This window comes from Triticum urartu, chromosome 3A, assembly GCF_056163025.1.
Source record: "Triticum urartu cultivar PI428250 chromosome 3A, HENAU_Tu73, whole genome shotgun sequence".
In the NCBI taxonomy this organism is placed as follows: domain Eukaryota; kingdom Viridiplantae; phylum Streptophyta; class Magnoliopsida; order Poales; family Poaceae; genus Triticum; species Triticum urartu.
In genome coordinates, this window is record NC_141875.1 from 601,939,693 (window position 1) to 601,948,943 (window position 9,251).

The 9,251-nt window shown below is 40.9% G+C and overlaps 1 long non-coding RNA gene across 3 annotated transcripts; it reads right to left on the minus strand.

The window, feature by feature from the left end:
* Positions 1 to 672: 672 nt before the first annotated feature.
* Positions 673 to 4,435, minus strand: LOC125545325 (uncharacterized). 3 transcript variants are annotated; one of them, XR_015598640.1, is made up of 4 exons: positions 3,903 to 4,435; positions 3,624 to 3,797; positions 1,663 to 2,463; positions 673 to 908 (listed from the first exon to the last, which is right to left on the minus strand). It is a non-coding gene; the product is annotated as an uncharacterized LOC125545325 (long non-coding RNA). The 3 variants fall into 3 exon arrangements; XR_015598639.1 differs by having other exon boundaries at positions 1,659 to 2,463; XR_007299996.2 differs by having other exon boundaries at positions 1,659 to 2,463; positions 3,097 to 3,797.
* Positions 4,436 to 9,251: the final 4,816 nt, after the last annotated feature.

Below are 9,251 nucleotides of genomic sequence, written 5' to 3' on the forward strand. Positions count from 1 at the left end.
GCACTCAACTCACGGATCCCGAAGTGACATTGGGGTAATCTACGCATAGGGGTTGATGCACGTTCTTGTCTTTGTTTCTCTGGTAGAAATCTTGGAGCACTCTTTGAGGTTCTTTGTGTTGGATTGAGTATTATGAATCTGAAATTATTTGGTGTTCACTACAAGAAATATGTCAACTTGTGACCCTCACTATTGGTCTCTGAAAAGTCATAGTTTTTCATTTGCAACCTTTCTGTGACCAAAACCAGAAGGTCAAAAGCTGGCGGTCATAAACTAAAATTAGTGACCTTCTGTAAAAGGTCGTTGGTTCCACGACCAAATTTTTGGTCACTAGCAACCTCCACAGACCTCGTAGGCATCCAGCGTGGCAAGCTGATGTGGCACAAGAATCAGCCCGGTCCGATTTGGTTTTCTACATGGGCCTAGCCCAACAATCCAAGCTTTTTTCCAAGTTAATTCTTGTGGGCTACATGGGCCAAGCCCAAGATTTCAGCTTCTTTATTTTTTGGCCTTGGCCTTCTTACAATCATTTATTTTCTATTTTCAATAATTATATTTTGGCGCTGGTCCCACTAGTCATAATGCCATACATCAGTCACACATGTCAGAAATTTCAAAATTGCTCAGATTATATTCATAACTGGGTCCCACTGGTCAAGTTTCCATTTCACATATTTTCAACATACATAATCATTATTTCAAATAGGACAGAACAGATATAATTCATTAACACTACATTAGACTTTTACAATATTACAATTTACACTTGGCTTCACACTTCAGAACCAAAAACTCTTTGCTAAGTACAGAACCAAAAACTCTTTGCTAAGTACTGCTTCACACTTGGCTTCACATCTTTCACACTTGGCTTCACGGCTTCACACTCCAAAAAAATAGGCCTGGAGCTCCTGTAAAAGAATGAACATAAAGGCCACCAAAATTAGAGTGTACTGCTGCTGAGGCTAGAACCAAACAACTTCAATATTACAATAAAAAGAATTCTCAGGTTTATCAAGCACAGCAAAACAGCAGTGTGGCCATCAGTCAGATCTGAATATAGAACAAAACAGGTCTCAGGTTTAGACTGAAAAGGAAGAGCTAGTAATGCATGATGTCTCAGGTTTAAACAAAAGATCAAGACCACAATTTTAACAAGAGATATATAGTCAGTCCAATTGAACAAAACCTAGACAGTTGCATTATGAGTATTTAAGTGGAGATGTAGCAGGCAATCAAATGAATATATTCTGGAGATGATGAATAAAATTAGGCAATCAACAGCTTAAGCATCACAAGAATGAGCAGAACAAGAATGTGTTAGCAGCACAAGAATTAGCAGCACATACATGTCTGCATGATCCAACAAGAATGATTATATTCAATTTTGTTAGCAGCACAAGAATGAGCAGTAGCAGCACAAGCAGCACCACCACCAGCACAAGTGCACACCTATTCAAGCAAGCAGCTAGCAGTAGAAGCATTCAAACAGCAGCAGCACTGTCACATGTCATATCTTATAAACTTAGGCATGTGTTCTCAGGTTATCCTTAACATCACGCACTAACTTGGGTAATTAGCAGCAAACAATACATATCAGTACAAGGCTAGGCAAGATAATAAAGACTTGGGAAAAGATAGCAGAGTTTAAAAAATGATACATGCCCTTGAAGAGAGGGCAGTGGCAAGCGCGACCACGAACATATGCATTAGCCACACCCACGACCCCTGGACGCTCTCACGACTGAAAAGGAGGTGCCTTGCATATGGTCTCCTTCGGGTCTGCGAGAGAAAGAACGAGGTGAGGGCCAGATCAGCTTAAGCATACAAGCACACTATAGCCTACAAATGTATCAGTATACAGGCAGCAATAGTATCCTCGAGCACAGCAAAACAGCAGCTTGACCCATATAAGTCATAACTCTGAAGAAAGAAAGAAAGAACAGGTTCAGCTAGCTAAGTATTCAGAGTTGAGAGCTAAGTAATTTGTTTGTTTATGCTGTAACTGACAGACCTAGTACGAGAAACAAGCAAAGTAAAACAGTATTGATTCGATGGCAAAACAAGCTAAGCTACTTAGCTAGTAGGTGACCATCCAATCCATGATGCAGCAGCAGGTGCAAATATAATATGATGTGAAGAAGACGCTAGCTGGAGTGGTGGGGGATGAAACCAAAATTACAAAGCATAGTCGGACGCTGGAACCAAAAAAACTAGATGAATCTCACTAACAGGAGCACTAGGTGATTAATGGAAGAAGTAATCTGCAAATTACAAAGTGAACAAGTGAAGGATTCATATCTCTCTGTGTGGAACAACTAAGTTGATGAAGACATGCAGCATCAACAGCGAAGCCTTGCATCATTTGTTTGGTCGGGTCGACGCTGGAAAGAGCGCCGCTGTACATGATCAGCACCCGAGTGGCTCAACCTCTCTATCCCCTACCTCAACTTGCCCGTGTGGTTGCTGCAGTTCGATACAAGTGTGTAAATACAACATACTTTGCATCATATATCTAGACTACAACATCTTATTCTCACCAGCATTTATGCATCAAAATCACTACTGAAAGTAAAAAGATGGCATGTAGTAAACTAGTAATAGTAACAGGCTGTTGTAGTAGTATATATTTATGGTAGGTCAATGGCAGAGCATGAAGGTTCCATGAGGTTGCATGTAGTACTACTTCGAAGGTACAAATTTTGTAGCTAGTGTATGTGCCATACTATATCATGCTAATGCATGGGCATACAAGATGCAGTAAAGAGAGCTCATATAGTTCATTGAGCACAAATTAACAAGCAAGAGTAGCATATGACAATTATGCGCCAAGTTTGTTGTCATTGCACTGGTAACCAACAAGGTTAAGTTTCAGTAACTACAAACATGCATTGTCACGTGAGTATATGACCGCTAGCAATAACACAGCAAGCATGTTTTAGAGAGATAGTACTAGCAAGCATAGTTCTGTCTGAACCCTTTTTTCACATATGGATGTGTTAGCGCTACAACTAACATTAAAGCTGAATATATATCCATGTTATAGCAGTAAATAAATATACATAGAGCACAGCGATGAAGTCAAGCTCAGGGCTTCACCTTGCTTAGTAATTTTGTTTCCAGACCACAAAATGTACACCAGATCATCTACTCATCATCTACAACAACTCAAAGTGGCAGTAGCTCAAAAACAAGCAAAACAACTACTTAGTTCTCGGTCTCGAAGCTCATAGGGCAGTCTGATAAGCATGGACAAAAATAAGTGGATGCGTATCAGATGGAAACAAGCAAAACAACTACTTAGTCCTGAACATGGTGCGAAGTATACTCTCTAAAAAATACTCCCTGCGTCCGGAAATGCTTGAAATAAGGGTGCACATTTGCATGATAGCTATCTGGACATACAGAATCCAAGTTTCCTCCTAATAGCTATCTGATGTCCAAGTTTCCTACTGATGTACTACTGAATGATACTCTGTAATTTCCTTTGGTAGTTCACCATTGAACTCTATTTTATTAAGCCCAGGAACTCCACACCAGCCCTGTCAATCCTAACAGTGTGAGTTCGTCAAGCAGGTTGCAGAACAAGAGGCTATATTCAGTTAACAAGCATGTGAATTCAGTACCTTCAATGCGTGCCCTGCACCGTCAAATCCAAGCTGCCGTCTACCTATTTCGAAGTCAGGTAACACAGGAATGCTATCCAACACCATCACTTCAAACTAAAAAAAGGCATGGAATACGCAGCAAGCTCCTCCTCCCCGTCGATGTCGATCCGGTGCTGGCCTGGAATATGCTGTCTGCTCAAGCACCAATAGAAGAGAAAGAACCCATCAGAATCCGCTTCAAGAAGCAAAATACTAGTACAGCGCAGTAGTTGGGACTGGGAGCACTGGAGCACGCACCAGACACAGACAGGGAGGGCGACGCGGAGGCGAGCCCGGCCAGGACGGCGGCAGGGAAGAGGAGCCGGAACCGGTGGGTCAGAGCCATCGCTCGCCGCTGCAGATTCATCTTCAGCGGAAAGGTGGGGGAATGGACGGAGCCCGGAAGCTTCTTGGCTCTCGGGCGAAGATGGAACGGGATGCGAAGCGAGGTGGGAGGGAGGGAGTTCCTGCCAGATCTGGCCACGACATGAGCAGCTCGAGTCGATCTAGGAGGAAAGGGGAGGGGCTGCCGGCGATGAGGTTGGAGGTCGCCGGTGCGACTGGAGAAGAGGACGACGGCGGATTGGGTCTGGCGTTAGGGCGAGAGGCGGATAAGGAGACGACCGACCGCGGCCTCCGTCGTCGCCGTGGACGCAGCCGCCCGCGAGGGCGGCCGGCAGGTGACACGGTGGGCGCTGCTGCGGGACGGGGAGGAGGTGGCGGCGGCGAGGAGCCGAGGAAGGAGGGGTGCGGGTGCGGGTTAGGGTTTGGGAGGGATGGGATCGGGGGTGGGTGGGTCTGTGGGGTTTCCCCTTTTCATTTTATTTTTTATTTTTTGTTCTCTATAGATAAATGGATGGATGGATGTGGGATGATGGATGGATGGATGGGTGCCATGTCATCAATCCGTGTCAAACCAACTCCATCAATGGGAATAGAGTATATGTTGTGTATTTTCTTTTGTTTTTCTTCTACTTTTACACATGAAAAATTAAAAAAATGGTCTCACATTGTGCACAAGTTTGTATCTTGAATGACAAACAATGTTGACTAAGGAATTTTTCATTTTCTTTGCATGAAAAAATCATTTTCCATTTTTCGAATGCCCAAAATACTGTTTTTTTGTGAAGAACCTACCAAATAATTCTTGCAAAATTGCACCAAAACAATTTTCTAAAAACTAGACCATATTTAATTCACAATTGACCAAATGGTAGGGTGTCAAAAGGTTTTATCCACCTCTCGTGAAAAAGACAAATTTCTGCCGATTGAGGTGGAAGCGGGTCAAATTTGAACTGGAGCTGCCTCATAGTTTGCTCTTTATTTTTTCCAAAAATCATTTCTAGGTACATAAGTATCTATTTAATCACAGAAACATTAAAAGTTTTGCAAGATTCAACCACTAGCTAGGAACGGTCAAGCCCGCCGTTTTGATCGCATTTTGAAACGGGCATAAAAAATTCAAAAAAATAAAAAAATTAGGAAACCTTCGCATTGTGCCATTATATGTGACCAAGTTTTCAGGAAAAATAATAAACTTTCAATACGGCAATTATTTTAAAAAAGTGTTCTCAGAAATGAGCTATCACGCGTGAAGATTCAGGGTTTTCAAGCCAAATGATCAATCTTATGGCCACATTCATGGCATAGTTTGTTCAAATGATCTCATATTGTGCACAAGGGTGCATCTTGGAATTTCAAACAATGTTGCCTAAGGGAGTTTTCATTTTCTTTGCACGGAAAATTCATTTTCCATTTTCTGAGTGCCCAAAATGCGGTTTTTGTGAAGAACCTACCAAATAATTGGTGCAAAATTGGACCAAAACAATTTTCTAAAATACTAGACCATATTTAATTCACAATTGACCAAATGGTAGGGTGTCAAAAGCTTTTATCCACCTCTCATGAAAAAGACAAATTTCTGCCGATTGAGGTGGAAGCGGGTCAAATTTGAACTGGAGCTGCCTCATAGTTTGCTCTTTATTTTTTCCAAAAATAATTTCTAGGTACATAAGTATCTATTTAATCAGAGAAACATCAAAAGTTTTGCAAGATTCAACCACTAGCTAGGAACGGTCATGCCCGTTGTTTTGACCGCATTTTGAAACGGGCATAAAAAATTCAAAAAAAATCAAAACATTGGGAAACCTTCGCATTGTGTCATTATATGTGACCAAGTTTCCAAAAAAAAAACTTGTAATACAACAATTATTTTAAAAAGTGTTCTCAAAAATGAGCTATCACGCGTGAAGATTCAGGGTTTTCAAGCCAAATGAACAATCTTATGGCCACATTCATGGCATAGTTTGTTCAAATGATCGCATATTGTGCACAAGGGTGCATCTTGGAATTCCAAACAATGTTGCCTAAGGGAGTTTTCATTTTCTTTGCACGGAAAATTCATTTTCCATTTTCCGAGTGCCCAAAATGAGTTTTTTTTTGTGAAGGACCTACCATATATTTGTTGCAGAATTGGACCAAATTAATTTTATAAAATACTAGGCCATATTTAATGCACAATTGACAAAATGGTTGGGTGTCAAAAGTTTTGATCCACCTCTGGTGAAAAAGACAAATTCCTGCTCATTCAGTAGGAAGCGGGTCAAATTTGAACTGCAGCTGCCTTATTGTTTGGTCTTTATTTTTTCCAAAAAACATTTTTAGTTACATAAGTATCTATTTAAGCATAAATACATGGTTTGGTAGCGATACGTCGATGTTTGGATGGTGGCCCAGGGCCCCAACTCCAAAGCGCGTGAACTAGCATGCCTAGTGCGTGGTCACCGCGTGACCTTGGCGTTGACATGCGTTCTGGGAGGCCTAGGCATGTCTAGTGGGTTGGGCACTCCCGAGGTAGGTGCTAGGAAGAAAATTACAACAGAAGAATCTCACGAGGAGACCGACCTATGCTCAAAGATGAATTAGTAGCCAAGTGTTTGATTGGCAGTACGGGAAATGTACATGGACAATGGGCGTGAGTTTTGGATGAGGATGATCATCTACTAAGAAGAATGTCTTCGCAAATTTTCAGATCAAAAGGAGGATCCTAGGTGGTACTTGCTTTGCAAAGTACCACACTGGACAAAAATATGAATGTTGAAGCTGGGCTCAAAATAATGAATGGATTTAGCTGAAATTTGGTGGAGGATGGTTATTTGGGCATTGGAAAGCACCGTAGAAAATTGATACCATTTGGACATGCGCAAAGTGGTACTTTCTTCACAATGCTCTTCTATGGACAGGAACTTGGGAAAACTAGTGAGAGAAATTGGATGAATGAAATGAGCTCAAATTTGGTGTAGGTAAGTTACATAGGTATGGTCATGCCTTGGTAGATTTTCAGATCATTTGGGTAAGCCTAGCTAGTACTTACTTCACAAAGCTTCTCTCGAGGTAGAAACTTTGGAAATTTCATGAGAAAGATTTACTAGGAAAATGGAGCTGAATATTATCATGTGGCAATGATTTGGGTATGGAAGAGTGCCCAAAGAGTTTGAGGGTAATAGGAGGGGTCTAGATAACACTTGCTTTGCAACGTGCCAATCTGGCCATAAAATATAAATTGAATCTGGGCTCACATAGATGATTTAACTGAGCTACAATTTGGAGGAGGGTGATAATTTGGGCATATGAAGGAACTGTATAAATTTCATGTCATTTGGATATATAAAAAGGTACTTCCATCACAATGCTTCTAGGTGGACAAAAACTTTGGAAATTTACCGAGGAAGATTTGCTAGGCAAATGGAGCTGAATTTTTTCATGCGGCAATGATTTGGATAGGAAAGAGTGCCCAAGAATTCCGAGGGCAATCAAGAATATATAAATAGTACTTCCTTCATAAAGTGCTGTTGTGAACATAATAGGAAAATGAATATTGTTGAATTATTTTTGAACTAGGAAAGGAAGGATTTTTACATATTTGACGAAGATATGACCCAAAGAATTTATGAGATTTTTTTGGGAATTTTCGGAATGACAGAAATATATGTTGCTTCACAACCTAGGGCAAAAGTTGACACATGGACATGACACATAGGCAAAATTGATGAGGTGGCGCCAAGTCATACCAATCCACCACAGTTTACAAGGTTATGACCATCTATATTGGGCATGATCAGCTAGAAATAAGGCAGCAGACTAGTGTTGTCTGCTTTATGACCATTTCGTGTAAGGAAATTACGACCTTTCTGACCAAAATGGTCGCAATGGTTTAGGGTTTGGAGCCCCCCGAACAACTTTTGACCAATTGGTCTAAAATGGTCATAGATTTATGACCAATTCTTTCAGGGTCACTGACAGAAGGTCATAAGTTGACATATTTCTTGTAGTGGTTATTTTAGTACGAACTCTTGGATAGATCGATTGGAAAGGATATCTTCGAGGTGGTTTTGTACCCTACAAATGATTTCTTCTTATGTTCTTCGCTAGATAGGAACTTTGGAGTGATTCTTCATCGCACGTTGAGGAATGGTTATATGATCCATTTATATTAGCATTGTTGGGAGATTGCACTAGCGAAAGTACGGACCCTGGGCCTCATTTTCAGGCATTGCAATACCGTTTGTGCTCCGTTTTATCAATTGCTACCTTGCTATTTTTTATTGTTCTTATTACAAAACTCAATATCTACTATCCATATTACACTTGTATCACCATCTCTTCGCCGAACTAGTGCACCTATACAAATTACCATTGTATTTGGTGTGTTGGGGACACAAGAGACTTTTTATTATTGGATTGCAGGGTTGTTAGAGAGAGACCATCTTCATCCTATGCCTCCCACGGATTGATAAACCTTAGGTCATCCACTTGAGGGAAAATTGCTACTGTCCTACAAAACTCTGCGCTTGGAGGCCCACCACATGTCTACAAGAATAAATTTGCGTAGTAGACATCACATCTCCATGGATAGATCACTGTGTGTGCGTATAATTTCTTTTGTTTTTCATGCAACATTTCCCAACAAGTAATTGCATTCGAATGCATGTAATCAAACACTGGTCTCCATGTTTTATATTTCTTCTAAACTGAAAGCTTGGGAGAAGAAAAAGCACCGTTGCTATGTCTGATGATACCAGTTTGCAACATTTCAGTCACTTGCTTCTCCATCTCATCCTTCAAAGCCGGGGCAAGTCTGTATGGTCGAATAGACACTGGTTGTGCACCAGGTATGAGAGGAATAGTATGGTCATATTTCCTTCTTGGGGGAAGACCTTTTGGAGCTTCAAACATAGGAACAAACTAGTTCAATATTTCTCTGATTTCAGTAGGGAGGTCAGGCTACTCTGAAACTTCAGATACTAGTCATGCAGAGACATCTATTACAACACAAATTTGAGGAGCAACATCTTGTCCCAACAAGGTGACAATGGTATCATCCAACTAGAAAGATAGTCAATGTTCTGCCCAATCAACCTACATAGGACTATGAGCAGCTAACCAATCAAGCCCCAAAATGCCATCATAAGATCCTAGGGGAAAGACTTTGAAACTGGTCATAAAAGTATGTTCATCATAACTCCAACAGCCTTTCTACAATTGATGTGTACAAGGAATTAAACTTCCATTAGCCACCTTAACCATGTGAAGTGGGGTTTGAGAAAT